The sequence below is a fragment of the Malaclemys terrapin genome, chromosome 1, assembly GCF_027887155.1.
Source record: "Malaclemys terrapin pileata isolate rMalTer1 chromosome 1, rMalTer1.hap1, whole genome shotgun sequence".
Taxonomy (NCBI): Eukaryota; Metazoa; Chordata; order Testudines; family Emydidae; genus Malaclemys; species Malaclemys terrapin.
This window is the reverse complement of record NC_071505.1, coordinates 343,076,681-343,096,014: the sequence shown is the minus strand read 5'-3', so window position 1 is coordinate 343,096,014 and position 19,334 is coordinate 343,076,681. Positions and strand designations below refer to the sequence as shown.

Sequence of the window (19,334 nt, the reverse complement as noted above, 5' to 3'; positions counted from 1 at the left end):
TTAATAATAAATGATATCTATTAGTAGTATTTATTAATACTAATATTTCCACTCCTATAAGATCCTTTCCAAGAGGATCTCAAAGCACTTTTTGGAAGTTAATTAAATATGGCTTGCAACACCTCTCCCAGGAAGTATTTCTGCCTTATTTTAAACATGGAATAATTGAAACCCAGGGACATTAACAGACAGGTTCAAGCAACACAAATGAGTCAGTATCGGAGCCAGGAACTGACTTCAAGGGCCTTGGTGCACCAGCTGCTCTTCTAACCACTGGACTGCTTCGACTTAAGAGGTTGCCAAACATGTTGCTTAAAAATACCTTCTCACAGTCATTTGTATGATGATGAATTTGGATGTTACACTGGGTCTCTGGGCAGAGACCGTGTCAACTCTATATTCTGCACCTGGCCAGTGCTCAAAAAATAATAAATCACCACAACAATGATGATTTTGCCATCACTGAAAAAATCCTACAGGCTGAAAAAGAAAGGGGAAACTGAGTAGAAATCAGAAACGTTGTGTTTTTAAACAAATAGCTGGATATGAGTCAGCAGTGTGCCCTTGTTGCCAAGAAGGCTAACAGCGTATTGGGCTGCATTAGTAGGAGCATTGCCAGCAGATCAAGGGAAGTGATTATTCCTCTCTATTTGGCACTGGTGAGACCATATCTGGAGTATTGCGTCCAGTTTTGGAGCCCCCACTACAGAAAAGATGTGAACAAATTGGAGACAGTCCAGCAGGGGGCAACGAAAATGATTAGGGGGCTGGGGCACATGGCTTATGAGGAGAGGCTGAGGGAACTGGGGTTATTTAGTCTGCAGAAGAGAAGAGTGAGGGGGGATTTGAGAGCAGCCTTCAACTACCTGAAGGGGGGTTCCAAAGAGGATGGAGCTCGGCTGTTCTCAATGGTGGCAGATGACAGAACAAGGAGCAATGGTCTCAAGTTGCAGTGAGGGAGGTCTAGGTTGGATATTAGGAAAAGCTATTTCACCAGGAGGGTGGTGAAGCACTGGAATGGGTTACCTAGGTAGTGGTGGAATCTCCATCCTTAGAGGTATTTAAGGCCTGGCTTGACAAAGCCTTGGCTGGGATGATTTAGTTGGGATTGGTCCTGCTTTGAGCAGGGGGTTGGACTAGATGATCTCCCGAGGTCTCTTCCACCCCTAATCTTCTATGATTCTATGAAATAACTGGATACACTGCAAGGCACTGCAGAAACATACACGACAGTTCCATGAGGGATGGAGGACAGTGAGGTAGAGCAGGAGTCAGAAGATCTGCTCCCAATTCTGACACTGACTTCCTCAGGGCCCTTTAGCAAATCACTTGACATTGCTGTGCTTCAGTTTCTCCTTTTTGAAAATGGGACTTAGGACAATATGAAAAAAAAACAACCCAGAGCCACGTATAGCTGCATCATTACACTGTGCACCATAGACATGCAAACCTTCACAATGACAGCAGGGCCAGAACGCAGAGTCAGTAGGGCACTTCCGAACGTCTCCTCCATTATAAAACACTTTGCATTTACACTGCCAAGGACTTCAAAGTTTTTATTTCTGAAAGTTCCCCTGATTAAGGCAGCTGTTCCCTAATCCTCCTGATTACCAAACAGTTGCTGAAAATGAGCTGATTGTGCTGTTTGTGGGGCGGGGGGGGGACAACGCACACAGCCGTTTATCTTGTGATATTCATTACAAATTGCACATGCACTAATAAAGAGTGAGCCCATTTGCACTCCCTAGAATCTGCCGTTCTATTTCTGACAATGGATGGACTGAACAACCCCCCAGCCATTCAGCGGGAACAATGGGAAATCTTGCTGGGCTTGTGAACGAGCTGAATGCAAACTGCGGGAATGGCCTGACTCTTTTGTAACAGTCAAGCGTTGGCTTCTTGCCACTGCTGGCTCAAGGGATGGGCAGCTATTTTCCCACTTTGAAAGCTCTTATCGGATCATACAGAGATTTTTTCCCAGCCAAGGCCCAAACTGGTGCAGCATGAGCTCTTCCTTCCCTCATTACCTCTCCATTAGAAGAAGACTTCCTGCTGATAAGGAATCAGCGACAATTGGGAACAGCTGGGCTCAGCTCGGTGGTCAATGTAAACAGCCATTATTATGTTTTTGCTGTTGGAATATCCAAGAGCTGGAACTGCAATTGCTATAAACATAAATAAAGCCATCTTCTCCCCCCACACTCCAAACGAAAACTACAGGGGGCTTGACTTGTGAGGAGAGATTAAGAAAATTAAGTACGGAAGGGGTAGCACCACCAACTTGCTAACAGGGAGGAGACAGGTAACAAGATGCAGATATGTGAAGGGTGTAGGGTGGGTAAGGCAAATCGGGGTGTCCGCTCCGGGTGCTGTGCTTTGGGGCGCCCCGCAGGCCAGTGCAATTGGCCAGCGTGGTCGGTCCCAGAGACCCGGTGCAGCGATTCCCCCACCCCGACTAGAGCACTGAGCCGCCGTGGCGCTATGGCCAACAATAGCCCTGTGGTAGGCACCGGCAACTGCCAGCAGCAACAGATGGGCCAGCACCAGGCCGGATCTGTCCTGCCAGCCCAACCGCCGATGCAGAGCGGGGTCCCCAAGCCGGCAGGAGCTGATTTGCAGTGGCGCTGGAACATTTTTAATAGTGGGGGTGCTGAAAGCCAGCTGTCCACACACACACACACACACAAACACACACACACACACACACACACACACCCAGCTGAGGCCAGGGGCAAAACCCTGGGCGTGCGGGGCCGGCAGCCGGGACCCCGGGGTGCTGCAGTACCCCCCACACCCCTAGTTCCTGAGCCTATGCTGATTTGTCCCAGGCCCCGCACCCGCCTAGGGATGGCCCTGCCAAGGGACGAGCGGGTGTGTTTAATATGGTACAGGGGGATGCACATGGGAGGAATGGGATGAAAGGAAACAAAGGAAAATATAACAGCAAGGAAAACTTCCTAGTGCTGAAGGCTATGGCTGAGGAAGCTCCATCCCCAGAGTTATTTAAAACAGCTTTTAGAAACCATTGGAGAACACAGTGTAGGCAACAATCATGAATTGCAAAGGGAGAGGTGATATGAACCAAGCCCGTTTCTGGGGTAACTCCATTGCCTGCCATAAGCCTGGCCCCCTTTGTATTCTAGGCAGGCTAAAGGAGAACAATGAGAGCAGGGATAATGGAGCAAAAATGGGCTTGGCAATGCGCTTCCTGCACAGCCTGCGTTTTCTGTGCAGCACTCTGCAGGAGCAGGACTGGCTGCTTGCAAAGAGCGGCTGCGGTGGTGGGGCCTGTGAGAACGGGCCAGCTTCTCAGAGATGAGAAAAGAGAAACACAACGGGAGGGAAAACTCCTTCCTGGTTAAAAGGGAATGAAATACAGCAATTAGCAGCCAGCTGCAAAATGGTCGCTTAGGGCCACAGAGAGGCATGCTGGGAAAGGGTTCCGCTCAGAAGGTGTTACTGAATAGTGCAAAACAGTGAATGATGAGAGCAGCAAATTCACTAAATGCACTAAGTGAATTATTAAATATCACATAAGATAGCTTAGCATAGTACTCGCCAGTTGTCCCTAGAGTCCTGGCACCCACTGAGTCCTGTCACCCAGAGCCAGTGCCTGCACTCTTCACAAATGCGCCATTTAGTGTGAATGTGATACTAAAACTGATCGTAAAGCTTGCTAAACAGCCACTGGCTTTGGTGTGTGTCTGTCTCCTGGAGTCAGGAAGGAATCCAGGCATTTTTAAAGCTGGGATCCACTTCTGTAGCTAAACATAATGCTTTTTTCCGGTGGAAGAGAGGAAAGATAAAAAAACAAACATGATGAGGGGTATGGAACGGCTTCCATATGAGGAGAGATTAATAAGACTGGGACTTTTCAGCTTGGAAAAGAGATGACTAAGGGAGGATATGATAGAGGTCTATAAAATCATGACTGGTGTGGAGAAAGTAAATAAGGAAGTGTTATTTACTCCTCATAACACAAGAACTAGGGGACACCAAATGAAATTAATGGGCAGCAAGTTTAACACAAACAAAAGGCAGTATTTCTTCACACAATGCACAGTCAACCTGTGGAACTCTTTGTCAGAGGATGTTGTGAAGGCCAAGACTATAACAAGGTTCTAAAAAGAACTAGATAAGTTCATGGAGGATAGGTCCATCAATGGCTATTAGCCAGGATGGGCTGGGATGGTGCTTCTAGACTCTGTTTGCCAGAAGCTGGAAATGGGTGACAGGGAATGAATCACTTGATGATGACCTGTTCTGTTCATTCCCTATGGGGCACCTGGTATTGGCCACTGTCGGCAGACAGGATACTGGGCTAGATGGACCTTTGGTCTGACCCAGTCTGGCCGTTCTTATGTACTTTCAAACATCTTAATATTCTCTGGGTCTGTTTATCTCCTGCTACTTCTCTCTCCCTGCAGTGCGCCCAACCACCTCCCTGTGAGAATCAACGTCCCAGTGATTTTCCTGCTCATAAAAAGTTAAGCCCACATCCACTCCCACAATGTCAAAAACCCCACGTGGCTTTGGTAACCGGTCACACAGTGCAAACAAAGCTCATATCACACCTACTGAATATTTTATGTGGAAACCATGCAAACAACTCATGAACAACCCACCCGCTGAAGTTTGCTTGCACAAAATATTCGTCAAACAGTTATGAATAGGGAAGAGATATAGAAAAAATCACAATCTGTTCAGAGACAATTCATGAACAGGAAAACAGACATTCTATTCCCTGGGTTCTACCTGGGGGCAGGGTTGCGACTGTGAGGAGGATCACAAACAAGCTGTCATAGAAAACATATAAAACAAATAAAAGGTCTAAACATGGACTAAACGCCCCAGAAGTCACCCATCAGTCCTGGCAAGTTCAAGTCCTTCCAACCCTTCAGCAGGGTTGGGTTCCCCCCGTCAAGGTTCCTTCCCCACTCTGAACTTTAGGGTACAGATGTGGGGACCTGCATGAAAACCTCTAAGCTTAACTACCAGCTTAGATCTGCTTTTGCTGCCACCACCCAAATAGTTTGAGTCATTTGGGAAACTCTGTCTTCCCCCCCAAATTCTTTCTCTCGCTGGTTAGCCTTGAGAGACTCCTCCACTAATTCCCTGGTGAACACCGATCCAAACCCCTTGGATCTTAAGACAAGGAGGAATTAATCATTCCCTCCCTTCCCTTTCCCCCCACCAATTCCTGGTGAGTCCAGATCCAATCCCCTTGGATCTTAAAACAAGGAAAAATCAATCGGGTTCTTAAAAAGAAGGCTTTTAATTAAAGAAAGAAAGGTAAAAATCATCTCTGTAAAATCAGGATGGAAAATAACTTCACAGGGTAATCAGATTCAAAGAGCCCAGAGGAACCCCTTCTAGCCTTAAGTTCAAAGTTACAGCAAACAAAGGTAAACCCTCTAGCAAAAGGTACATTTACAAGTTGAGAAAACAAAGATAAACCTAACACATCTTGCCTGGCTGTTACTTACAAGTCTGAAATATGAGATACTTGTTCAGAAGATTTGGAGAGCATGGATTGATGTCTGGTCCCTCTTAGTCCCAAGAGCGAACAACCCCCAAAACAAAGAGCACAAACAAAAGTCTTCCCCCCACCAAGATTTGAAAGTATCTTGTCCCCTTATTGGTCCTTTGGGTCAGGTGTCAGCCAGGTTACCTGAGCTTCTTAACCTTTTACAGGTAAAAGGATTTTGGCCAGGAAGGATTTTATAGTATTGTACACAGGAGGTTTGTTACCCTTCCCTTTATAGTTATGACACCCCCTTTCACAAAAGGCTCATGTCTGTTTGTTGAATCAAAAAGAAGGTCCCTCTGTCAGTTCAAGTTCATCCTTTTATAACCCAAGTTCTTTCTTTGTCTCTTGGATCTCTTGAAAACCCAGCTTGAAGTAAAAAGAAGAACAGGAGTACTTGTGGCACCACAGCTTGAAGTAGTATATGCAAACCAGCCCAGAGGTGGTACTTCTCTGGAGCTGTGTACAGGCGCAGGGATGGCAATAATTATCCCCACACACACTGTTTTCAATTCCTTGGGGAGCTGTGTTAACCCTCCCCCATGGAATAGAATACAAACCTTAGCCCACAGCAATCCATAGCACAGTCATAAAAGTCAACTACAATAGTCTCAGGATATGCCTGTGTTTGTCCTAGCTATCGCACAAGCATCGGGGGTGACCACCACCTGACCTTTCCCTAGTGCTAGAGTGGTCCTGAGGGCTTCCCAGTGTGCAAAAGGTTGAGTACCACTGTTCTGTTCCACTGGGGGCTGTGGTGACAGATGTGCTACATCAAAAAGCTAATCAAAAAGCTATAATGTGTCAAGGCCTTTATAACGGAGATTCCCCCAAAACATTTACCTTCTATGTAGTCTCTCAGGTGTAAAGCCCTCTCAAACTATGTTAGACGTCATACTTTAGTATGGCCTGCAGCCATTGTGTTGTAGTCTGTGATCTTGTGGGAGTCACAAACTAAGCAGGGCTAGGCCAGTAATAATACATAGAGCTGACCAGGAAGTGCCCACATGACACAGACACTGGTGTTTGTGATTTAGTAGTTGGCATTCTTTCTTCTGTCTCAGCAATGCTCCGCCATGATGCTGGGGGGAGGGGGTATACGCACACTCACTCTGCTTTTACGGGGCTGTTTTTCAGATAACATGAAAGGAAAATAAAGTCCTAAACATTTTTCATCACTAAAAATCTCATCACACTTGTTACAAGGCACATGGTGTTAGTCCCAATGTCCTGGACAAATTCCATTTCCTGTAATTACATTCCAAATTGCTCTGCAGTTTCTACCATGTAATATTTCAGGTGCCATGTAATGTTTCTGTTTGCTTTTATAGGTATAACCTGTAGAAAGTAACGTTGTCCATAAGAAATTACTCTGCTCTAATAGATCAGGACAGAGAGGACCAACTTTCTGCTGATATTTTCAGCTTCAAAGAAGACTGCACCATAAGTAACAACAAGCATTTCCCCCATATCTAACTGCCTATTCATTCGGTTAAACAGAACTTGTAAGACTATCTGTAACATCACCAGCCCATGACTCCCAATAATATTCTTCATTTCCTACACTGAAGTACTGTGTGGTGTTTCGCTGCCCTTTGAAAGAAGTGCTTGCATTTCTGTGGCAGGTACTTGGGTTAACAGTCCCCTGCGGTGCTATGATCCCAAACAGGGCTGATAATCTTACATTAACATACTGTCTTTCGTCCAATTGCATCTCAAAACACACATGACAAAAACTATATGGTGCATATAAGAATTACTGCCCCCAGCAATGAAATGCAGCCACCGCTGGAGTGAAAGACAGCAGTTGTTTAACACCACCCACAGAAACTCGAAGCATCAGTTTATGACAGGAAGTGAAAAATATAGTCGACTGAAATACAAAGGGGAAATTAGGTAGGCAGAATGTACTGTATTTCCCAGACTGGAATTTGGCCAAGCTGCTGGGGCTTTATAATATAAGAGTTTTATGTTCTCCGCATCCCTTTAAATTAAACTAACATTTAACAAAATTCACTTGCTATTTTAGCTGAAGAATGCAAGACCTTGTGCACACAAATCCCTCATGTTTGGGAATATATCTTTGTCTACTGATGAATTATACAATTCACCTATTAATTTCTTTTTTTTCCAAGCTGTGCCTTCTTGAAGGACCAAGACAAGCAGAGCGGCATAAATCAGGCTCACTTTTTTGTGTTTAGAGACAGGTTGAGTAATGATCACTCATGAAATATGAAATTCATCTCGCAGGCTTAATGTACTTATAATGAGTTTGGGAGAGGAGCTTGTTTTGAAGGTCCTACAATTACAGTGGTGAAGGAACAGGATTCTTTAATCTGAAAAGAGATATTTGTATCTTAGTGTAAGCAGAGTCAGGATGAGCTCTACCCTGACATCTGGTGGTGAATTATGGCGAGTGTGGAAAAGAACTCCAGGGGCTGATCTTGTTTGCATAGGCACACCCACTCGCCTGGCATGAAACAACAGCAACTCAAAGTGGTTACTTTGGCTGGTGTGGGATCCCCAGTTTCTCTGTTATTGGGGCAGGAAGAATAAAGTTTTGTTACCCTGATTCTGTGAATCAAGGCCAGTGGAACTGTGTATGACAGAAGGACTGAGTGAGTCATTCACCATTACCTAAGTAGCATGTGCTACAAAACCCAGTGAATTGAGAGAGGATGGGGACAGGTATTTGTACCTGATGGTATGGGCCCTCTCTGAGGGGTTGAAACACCAATTGCACTACCTCCTCTCTCCATTGTTGAATATCAGAGCTAACTTTTGATTCCATTAGAAATCTAGTTACAGACTGCTGAACTGAATTCACTTTGGGCCAGTGGTGCACTAGCACTGGGGCTCCCCTACTATGAGCTGAAATCACAAAAGAGCTGAGATCACTGAGGCGGTGTTAACTAGTGGGGGAGCCTGAAGCTATAATGCTAAGCGGCTGGCAGAGCAGCTAGCAGAGTGGAGCCTTGTGGGACGGTTGGAGTGGCGCTGAGCGACTCACAGGTCGGTGAGTGGAGCGGCTGGAGGAGCAGCTAACAGAACAGAGCCTTGTGGGAGCGGCCCAAGGGACGGCTGGAGCGGAGCGGCTCACAGGTCGGTGAGCGGAGCGGAGCAGCGCGGTGCGGCACGGCTCACAGGTCGGTGAGCGGAGCGGAGCGGCGCGGAGCGGCACGGCTCACAGGTCGGTGAGCGGAGCGGAGCAGCTGCCAGAGCAGTTCGTGGGACGGCAGGAGTGGGACTGCGGGTGGAGTGGAGCAGTTCGTGGTGAAGGCTGGGTGGAACCCCACGGAGAAGCAGCCGGTTGGTCTCGGATCACGTAAGGTGCCCCTTAACACCCTGCTCACACCCCCCCCCTTTTGAACTCTGGGGCTGCACTGATCAGGGACAGAGACTTTGGGGGGTTGTCGGACTTTTGGGACTTTGGTGATTCTTGGGTCGCTGGTTCCAAGAACCAACGGGAGAGGACACGGCCCAATTTGCTGGGGTGGGTCTTCGCTCATGGTTTGGTCTATGAACTCTAGTTGTGGTGTTTTTCCAATTTAATGCTGATGTTGTTTACCTCATGTTATTAAACATTTTCTGTTACACTCAGACTCCGTGCTTGCGAGAGGGGAAGTATTGCCTCTTAGAGGCACCCAGGGGGTGGTATGTAATTGTCCCAGGTCACTGGGTGGGGGCTCGAGCCGGTTTTGCACTGTGTTATTGAAGCGGAACCCCTAGATACAGAACCCGGCCCTTGTTGCTGCCAACTTAGGTGGGCAGAAGGGTTACATTAGTTAGCATTCCCTGTTTCATCCTGATCTGTTGCATTCAGGGCACTGAAGGACAGAAAGTGCTTTCCGACGCTGCAGATAAAGACTGTTGTAACATTTTAATCCCTATCCCCTGGCTTTTCTAGTTCAAATGACTTTTGCTAAGGAGTCTGGTCCCTTAGATGGTTCCAAGTTGTGCACATAGTTATTATAACCCTTAAAGTGGGAACATACAATTCAGGGTCAGCTTCAGAGACCAGCACATTCCTATGGCAGGCAATTTCCTTGGCAGGGCTCTTTTTGCTGAAATCCTTTTGCTGTCACGGTGTATTTGAATAAAGTCTCTGCTTTTCTCAGCCCAGATTTCCCTTCTGCTGCTTCGTGTGCTGAAGTTAGGATCCCATTTGGGAGACCTAATTACACATCAGAAATCCAGACACCCTCACGCTCAGAATTCAGAGGCACAACCAAACTTCTGGGCTCAGCTGTTTCTAGTATAATAACACTACCAGACTATTAAAACATTTTGCATCCCTCCACTGGCTCCTTCTTCTCTACGGTAACAGATAAGCTATTTTTCTTCACATTCAAGGCCCTTCACAGCTTAACCCCACCATGCCGATCATCTCTCATTCAGTAACGAAAAGTCGACTCCCTTCACCAGCTGGTCCATGATGCCAGTCTCCATCGCCCACTGATTACATTTTCAAACAATCATCTTCGTGCTTTCTCCCATCCTTCTCCCATGCTTGGCACCAGCTCCCCAGGAACATTCACAAAACTAACTCGTTGACCTACTCAAACCCTCCTTAAAACTCTTCCCTACCGTGATGTTGCAAACAACTTGACAATGGTTTAGGCTGCTGGTGTATGGCGCCCACGGTCTAGCACACTGACCAAGGTCGTCTCATGGGATGCTCCCAACAGTGGCCCAAAAGTGTAAGTACCATCCTCAGGGCAGACTGTTCCCTAGACTGGTCTTGAGTTCTAAATTTAGATTTTACCAACCAGCTGCACCAAAGGCAAACTCCTCAGACACATTAACACAGTCACAGGCATTTCCCTTGGGTTTTTTGTCTGACCACCTAGTTGTGCTGACCTTCTGATAGATGGTACCTTACACCAAGAATCACAGCAATATACAGGTTACTCCCTGTCCCAAAGGCCCAGTCACTTATCCCAGGTCAATGGGGTTTTAGATCTCACCCCAAGGACAATGCTTGTAGCTAGTTCTATAATAAACTATATGAAGATTTATTAAATAGGAAAAGGAAACTAAAGAATTAGTTATAAAGTTAAAGCAAGTGAATATAGACACACAAATAAGTTACAGACTTAGGTGTTAAAGGTAGCATAGGCTTCCATAATTAGCAAGCTCTATTTGTCCTTTAGGGCTAACCCACTCTAAGCAGCTTTTGCTTATGTCTAGGAAACTCCCCCTCCCACCATCACCCCCCAGAGTCCCAGCAACATAGAAATCCTTAGTTCCCTTTGGTTTGGGGCTTTTATCCCCCTCCTGCCATGTGCTCTTAGCTGCTAACACAGCTGATGGGAGGAGTCCACTCTCATGACTTGTCTTCACAGGGAGGAGGGTAGAACAACGATAAGAGTCTTCAGTTCTTTGGTTGATGATTCCTCAATCCAGATGTGGGGAGTTTCCAGTTGTGAGCTCCAGCCATAGCCCGTCTGGTATCACTGGGTTTCCTTTTTTGGGAAGAGCATCACGATTTCTATAGAAGAGCGTCTCTTTGGACTAATTAATGTCTCTCTCCTGTATGGCGATTGGTATAGTGAGAGGATCACACTCAAATCTTACCTTACAGTATGGAACACAGATATTACAAGTAAAACAAATGCAGGCAGCAACTCACAAGCATTCAATAGAGTCTAACCACTAAACACTTTCTTATCATTCTAATACCTGTTCTATCAATATTAACCCCCATGTGAGCCAGATAGATTCCCGCTATATATCTGTCAGTGTTTGGTTGAGACACGGGGACCTTGGCATCAGCTGGCACCTGGTTTGCCAGTGTCACAGTTTCTTTGCATTTGCCCATCTGTTTGTAGCCACCTGTTGTCTTTTGTCTTCTACTTAGGTTGTAAGGTCTTTGGGGCAGGGACTGTCTTTTTGTTCTGGGTCTGCACAGCACTGTGATGGGGCAGACCTGCCCCGCACTGCACAAGAAAGAAATAACCCCATGCTGTGGGCTGAGGAAGCCACACACCCTTGCCACTGCTGGGCATGCCCCAACTGGAGCCTCAATATAAAAGGGAGCAGCCCAGCTTAGTCTGGCTCCCTCCCAGGAGCTGATGGCGCCCCAGACCACAGAGGCCAGGCATGCCAAGACCCAGGCAGATACCCACAAGCCCACAAGGGGATGAAGTCATCGGAAGCTTTGCCAGCCAATGACACCAGAGGCCCAGAGGACCGGTGGATGACAACATGGGAAAACAGGGTAGGAAGTAGCCAAGGGGAACTAGCCATTGTTCCGATTGTAGAACTGGGTTGAAGTCAGTGTGTTTCAGCTGGATTCCCAGCTGGTGAATACAGTTGCCATTGACAGGGTCCTGGGCTGAGACCTGGTGGAGTAGAGAGGGTCCGGGTCCCCCTACTCTGGCCACCACCCACCCCTGGGTGGAGAACCACTTCCCTCCGTCCACTAGGTCCCACAGCCCTGCATAGGAGCGTAGCCCTATTGACTCTGGCCACGGGGCCACGCAGCCCTGAATAGGAGGGCAGCCATATTGACTCTGCCACTAGGCCAAACAGCCTTGAATAGGAGGGCAAACATAGGGACTCCAGCCATTAGGCTATGCCTCCCTGAATAGGGGGGCAGCAATATTGACTCTGGCCACTACGCCACACCGCCCTGAATAGAAGAGCCATCTAATTGACTCTGGCCATTAGGCCATACTGCCTTGAGGTTAAGGGTGGTTATTTTGGACTTGGCCGCTGGGCTATAATGCCCTTTCTCTCTCCCCAAAGAGAGACGGGGTTTACCCACCCAGCAACAAGCACCTAACACAATGGGGTTCTGGTCCAGGACTGGGGCTCCTAGAAGCTATAATAATACAAATAATAAATAATAATTGTGAAGGCCTTAAATGTGAAGACAAGCAGCTTATGTTTGATGCAATAGAGAAAGAGATAGTGGGGGGGCACAACCCCGCACAGCTCAAGTCGTGCCCACCCACCTCCAACCCCCAGAAAGCAGCGGCCCTTCCCTGCAGCTTTCAGCTGTTCCTCCCATCTCTGCATCTCCCTGCCTGGTGCAGTTCGCTGGCTCAGCTGCCCCACAAGACAGCAAAGTCCTGATCAGGAACCAAACATTCCCCTGGTTTGGAACTGGATTTTTGATTCAGGCTTATCCATGTAAACTCACCGACAAACAGAAGAACTTCAATACTGGCATTTTTGTCACATGCTTTGTTACCCCTCTGCTTCCTCTCTTCTCACACTACAATAATCAGTTTCTCAGAAGACAAAATTCTCTCTTTCCTGTTTGGGAGTTCTAGAGAACTCGGACTTACCAGACCAGATTCCACATAATGAAGCTGGCAAGCAGCTTTAGCAATCATTAATCTTCCCCTGTCAGCGGTTTCTGCAAAACAAGAAGATTCCATTTTGGGTTTGCTTGTTAATTCCAGCGCAGATATTGCTCACAAGCAAAGTGCCCTCGGCGGCTGTAGCCATCTTGTCAGGTGTGTTTGATAGTGCCATTTAAACCGCTTGTGACATTTCAGCTAAGACAATATGAGTACAAACTGTACACAGTAGAATGTGAAAGCCGGTCTAAAATGGATAAGTTAAGCAAAGTAGTAACTGCCCCCATCCCTCATAAATGGCTAACTAGTTCTCTAGTCCCCACCTCTACAGTAACTGGGCATTTCACACACACTAATGAATGTGTCCTCACACTCCCCTGTGAGGTAGGGATGTTATTACCCGCATTGTTCAGATGGGAAACTGAAGCACAGAGAGCCTGTGCCCTGAGGGGCTGCGGGCACATGTGGGAGGGCTTTGTGTGTGGACAGGGTGGGGTTCAAACGCCTCAGAGCCCAGGAATACGATGCAACATCGATACACCCAGTGGGACTCACTCACAGTCCCCTGCGGCAGAACTAGGAACAAACCCCGCAGCTCCTGAGTCCCAGTGCAGTGTTTGTGGCCCAGCCTTTGGGACCCGGGAAGTGGAAGTGACTATCAACAGAAGGGAAATGGAACTCCTCTGACTTTCATTGGCCAAGCTGTAAAAAACGCAAAGCCCTGGTTCCCGGCTTCTGACTGAACCGATTGCTCCCAGCACTCAGCAGTCCCCTGCCTGGCTACCACTCCCTTCTGTTCTCCTCCCAGCTATGAAATCTCCCTCTGCAGTGCACACCTCACCAACACCCCCTGGCTAGCACTGATTCTCCTTTGAGTGCTGTCCCTGTGGGTGCTTCACTCCAGGTCACGGTGCGTCCCGGCGCCGTTGATCGGAGATCTTCGGTAGCAGTGCCTGGCCGGGACGCACGCACCCAGCTGCTGTCTCGTGGTCTCGTTAGAGTCTGCCTGAACACTCGCATCCCGCACCCCCCTCAGTTCCTTCTCAACCCGTCCTTGGCTGAAGACGGGTCTCAGGGCAGTGCTGATCTTCTTCCCTGGTCTCTGAAGGAAACAATTACAAAGAATATAAAAATAGTTAGTAACATTCCGGTTGTTTCCCTTCCCTTAGAATAGTTACTTAGTTTAAAAAAAACAAAACAAACCCCCCCACCTTTTTTCCTCAAGCTTGTCTCCCACGGAGATCCTCTCCCCCGGCATTCCTAGTTCAATAATGACAGGGGCTTCAGGGTTCAAGAAATGTGCTTCCTGTCAAGACTCTATGCCAAGGTCCGACGGACACTCACGTTGTGTGAAGTGCCTCGGCGAGACACACGTCCCTGCCAAGAGTGTCCATTGCACAAGCCTCACAACCAGGGCTCGTCATGACAGGGACCTGCGGCTGAAAATGCTTCTCACGCAGAAATCCCTGCAGCCGCCTCTGGAGATGGGCAATGGCAAACCCTCTCCCTCACGCTCCCCGGCCAGGTCCGAACCAATTGGGAGCGCGGCTTCACCCTCTCAGGCGAAGAGGCTCTGGCACAACCACCCCACTCCCCGCATACCGCCTGGAAGCTGCATCAGCACCGCGGCAGCTGCAGCCTATTTAAGAGTGCTCTCCTTATATTATGGAACAGCAGCCATGGCCAGGAGCTGCATTGCCAGTGCATCTCCAGCCTGGGCCATCCTCCAACACAGCCGGGCAGAGCCTAGAGCTGCGGCATCAGTGCAGCGCCAACTCAGCTGCCAACTGGCCCAGAAGCAAATGCCCCATGCTGGCAGCTCCAGCACGGCTCTCTCCGGCCCCAAAATCAAGGGCCAGGGGGATGTGTAGCTCAGGCCCTGATATTTTAAGTCAGGAAAGAAAAGGGTTAAACATGTGTTGAAGTTGTGGGGAAGAAACACTTCAGTCACTTAAAGAGAAATCTCTCCCCATCCTCCTGTGATTTCTATTTTTGACGGGAAGGACAAGTGAAAATGCTGTGTCAGAGGCTGCTTCCTGATACCTTTCTTACTTATAGCGATCAGTGTTCTGGCTAGCACGGTTGGAAACGTGCACCGGAGCTGTTCTGCGCTGTAGCATGGATTGAGGGACTTTCTGTAGATTTGGGGTATTTCCACTGCTTTAGGCTTCCATTTAAAAAAGAATCCAGCCCTCCAGCTCATGCCAAAACCTTCCAAATGGAACAGCAATGCTTGGCACAAGGGTCAGATATTAATTATGCAGCAGCCAGCAGCTCCCACTGGGAAGCCCCTGGGCAGATTTTCAACAAAGCTCAGCTCCCAGCATGCTGAGAACATTTGAAAAATCTGGCGGCAGCTCACCACGCTAAGGGCCCGATCCAAAGCCCTGGAAGGCAACGAGAGGCCTTAGATTTGGCCCTAATCTCTTCCCAGGGGCGGCTCTAGGCACCAGCAAAGCAAGCACATGCTTAGGGCAGCCCATTTGCAGGGGCGGCAGCCGGGGGACCCAGCCTGGGAGCAGAGAACCAACACGGGGCCCTGGGAGCTGTAGTTCCTTGGTTAGCTCCCTGCCTATAGAGCCAGCCCTGGAGCAGGGAAAGAACTACATTTCCCAGCATTCCCTTGGCCACTACCAACAGGAAAGAGGGGGAGGGAGTGAGGAAGCTGAGACCTCATGCTGCAGCCTGCTGTGAATGGAGAGCTGCACTGTGAGTAGAGATACCATATTGTAACATTCAAAAAATAGGACACTTCACAGGGAGGGAGGGTAGCCCCACCCTGCCACTATCCACTGCCTCCAACTGCCCCCCACAGAAACCCCAACCCATCCAACCCCTCCTGCTCCCTGTCCCTTGACTGCCCCCCCGGAACTCCCTACCCCTTCTCCAACCCCCCAGCCCCCTTACCGTGCCACTCAGACCAGCGTGTCTGGCTTCGCGCAGCACCAGACACGCTGCTGCATACATGCTGCCGTGCTCCCCTGCGGAGCCACAGCCCCTCCCCCCGAACACCTGCCTTCCAGATTTGAACACCTCAACATTCAGGAGTGCTCAAGCTCAGTTTGGGCGGCTGTTACTTCATTTCTCCCAAATCAAATGTACTGATCCACTGTAACTTGCTGTAGAAAAAGTAGAATAAATTGAGCGAGAAATGCTTCCCAGTGGTTATTAGGACTGGAATTGCTATTTTCAACAGCCATTGCCTTTTTGTTTGTTTGTTTGTTTGTTTAAAAGGAAGACAGTGATATTGCATTGGCAAATTCCCCATAGAAAGAAAGAAAGAATAATAAAGGCACCTCAACTTTTCCTCATTTATGTAGGATAGTCTTATAATATGCATCCAGATATCCTCCAATCACACAAGCTGAAAATTGTTCCACTTTACTGCAGTTCTGTAACCATATGGGAACCAATCCTGTCTGTGTTCTGTGCACATCTAAAATTCCTGCTGAATGACCAGCCCTGGGAGCGAGTTACCAGTGACCCAGGGCTGCGGCGGAAGGAGGGTGCAGATGGGGGGAGGAGGGAGAGCCCAGGGCTGGGGCGGCAGGGTGTGTGTGTGGGGGGGTGGGAGAGCCCAGGGCTGGGGCGGCAGGGGGGTGCGGCAAGGAGCCCAGGGTTGGGACTGGGGGCAGCCAAAATTTTTTTTGCTTGGGGCAGCAAAAAACCTAGAGCCGGCCCTGTCTCTTCCATATGCTGCACAAAAGGGAACCAAATGCAACTTTCCTTTTCCAGCATCTTTCCTCCAAATGATCCCCAGGTGTCCTTCTTCCATTGCTAGAGAAGCACAGCTTGAGTGAAATAATAACTAGGAAGAGAGACGTTAAGTAGCAAATATTCATCACCTATGTTCAAGAAGGATGAATTCAAACTGGAACAGGTGCAGAGAAGAGCTACTGGGATGATCAGGGGAATGGAGGGCCTAGTTTATGAGAGCAAACCGGAAGAGTGTGGCTTCTTTAGCGTAGCAAAAAGAAGGCTGATTGCTCTCTATAAATACATCAGAGGGCAAATACCAGGGAGGGAGAGAGCTCTTTAAGCTCACAGAGAGTGCTGGTGTAACGCCGACAGATCTCGGTCGTCAACAGGCAGGATCGAACCTGGGGCCTCTGGAGCGTAGTGCATGAGCCTCTACCGGATGAGCTAAAAGCCAACAGACTCTTAGCTAAGGCTGTAGTGCAGACTCATAAGTGTCTCGGTGCCACTAGATGGGACAGAACACCACAGCCAGGAGGTGTGTGGGTTACAATGGCACAAGAACAAATGGCCATAAACTGGCCATGAACAAATTCAGCTGGAAATTAAAAGATGGCTTCTACCATCTGAGGAGTGATCAGGCTCCCAATAGGATTTGTAGGGGCAATAGAGAGCTGGACAAATTTACAAGTGGGATTATATGCTGGCATTGCTTGTGGGCAGGGCTCCGCAGCTCTGGGAAGTTCCTTCTGGTTTATGTCTTGTGTTCCTAAAGCTCAGGCTTCTGGGCATCACTTGCAGGGATCCAACCCCTCCCCCCAATGTATTCTGTTTGTTTGTATCTCCTTCCTCCCAAGTATCAAAGATGGCCAAGGCTGGAGATGGGATACTGGATGGGGCAGGCCAGAGCTCACTTAGGCCCTGAACCCTCTCTCTGCTTAGCTGACAGATTCTTGCTCACATGTTCAGGGTCTAACTGATCACCATATGAGGGGTCAGGAAGGAATTTTCCCAAAGGTCAGATTGGCAATGAACCTGGTTTTTTTCACCTACCTCTGCAGCACGGAGTGTGGGTCACTTGCCCAGATTATCTGGGTATGTCTCACTTAATCAATTCCCTGCCATTGCAGGGGTCTCAGGCACTGGTGCACATTGGTCCCTCTTATTCTCAGCCTGTGGCACAGAACAGTCTGGTCTCCTGTGGGCTGGAATACTTCAGTCTCATGCTGGTTGCTGGACTTAGTGTGCAGATGCTTGGTGGGGTTAGAAACATAGAATATCAGGGTTGGAAGGGACCTCAGGAGATCATCTAGTCCAACCCCCTGCTCAAAGCAGGACCAATCCCCAGACAGATTTTTACCCCAGTTCCCTAAGTGGCCCCTTTAAGGATTGAGCTCACAACCCTGGGTTTAGCAGGCCAATGCTCAAACCACTGAGCTATCCCTCCCACCACAGGGCAGGGTTGCTGGCCTGTGATACACAGGAGGTCAGACTAGATGCTCTGGTATTCCCTTCTAGCCTTAAATGCTACCTCCCTACATGTTAATAGTAAATAGATAGGAAGAGAGAAATTAACAAGCAGCAAGGGCTGGAGAGATAAAAACAGATGGGATCAGAAATGAGACAGAAAGGCAGCTCCAGGCGGCAGGAGCTGCAGAGGAAAAGGGTTTGGACACATTCTTCTTCACTTCAAATACTGGCTCATGACTACTGCTTTGGCTCATACACGAATACCACAGTCCTGATTTGGGGTCAGATTCTGCAAACCCTTGTGTGAGCTATTCCAGGGGGACTACTCCCCTGAGTCAGGGCAATATGTGGGATGGGAGCAAGAGTTTGAAGGGTCCTGCCTTGTCTTCTGACCCACTGTCCTAACACACCTGCAGGCTCCTTTTATCCTGGGATCAGAGCGCATGTCTGCTCTGTATGGAGAGTTTGAATCTTCATTATTGTTAGTAGTATTCTACTAAAGGCCTCGATTGGAGCCCCATTGTGCTAGGCACTGTACAAACCTCAGAGACAGTCTCTGCCCCAAAGAGCTTACAGTCTAAATAGACACCACAAGCAAAGGATGGGAGGGGACACAGAGGCTGGAAATAACTTGCCCACCATCATAGTGTGGATTGGTGTCAAGCGCTGGGATTAGAAACCAGGTGTCCTGCCACCAAGTCTGGTACCCTGAACCACTTTGCCGCTCATAGAAAAAGGATATTTAATCGAGTGATTAAACTCTAGGTCCATTCCAGTCCTATGATTTTATGCTTTTAAAATCCAACATTAACTGTGTAACTACAGAATGTTTTTGTAGCGTAGCATCAAAGTCACATTAAGGGGGCAGGAACCATGAAAATACATAACACTGCATTTGGAGTGAGTGAGGGTCAATTCTGGGTCATGTTCTGTAATTTTGTAAATAATATTTTGTTGAGGGCGGCGCAGGAATATCTACACATCACATCATAATTATAAAATAAATTATGTGCCAGGAAGCAGTCACCACTGATACACAGCTGCTAGATTCAAAGTGGGATAAACAACTCTCATAGGCAAGTATGTCATAAGAACATAAGAACGGCCGTATCGGGTCAGACCAAAGGTCCATCTAGCCCAGTATCCTGTCTGCCGACAGTGGCCAATGCCAGGTGCCCCAGAGGGAGTGAACCTAACAGGCAATGATCAAATGATCTCTCTCCTGCCATCCATCTCCACCCTCTGACAAACAGAGGCTAGGGACACCACTCCTTACCCATCCTGGCTAATAGCCATTAATGGACTTAACCACCATGAATTTATCCAGTTCT

At 48.2% G+C, this 19,334-nt stretch overlaps 1 long non-coding RNA gene across 1 annotated transcript; it reads right to left on the bottom strand.

The window, feature by feature from the left end:
* Positions 1 to 10,666: 10,666 nt before the first annotated feature.
* On the bottom strand, positions 10,667 to 13,911 carry LOC128831632 (uncharacterized). Its single transcript, XR_008443831.1, has 3 exons — positions 13,674 to 13,911; positions 12,823 to 12,893; positions 10,667 to 11,104 (listed from the first exon to the last, which is right to left on the bottom strand). It is a non-coding gene; the product is annotated as an uncharacterized LOC128831632 (long non-coding RNA).
* Between the last annotated feature and the right edge of the window lie 5,423 nt (positions 13,912 to 19,334).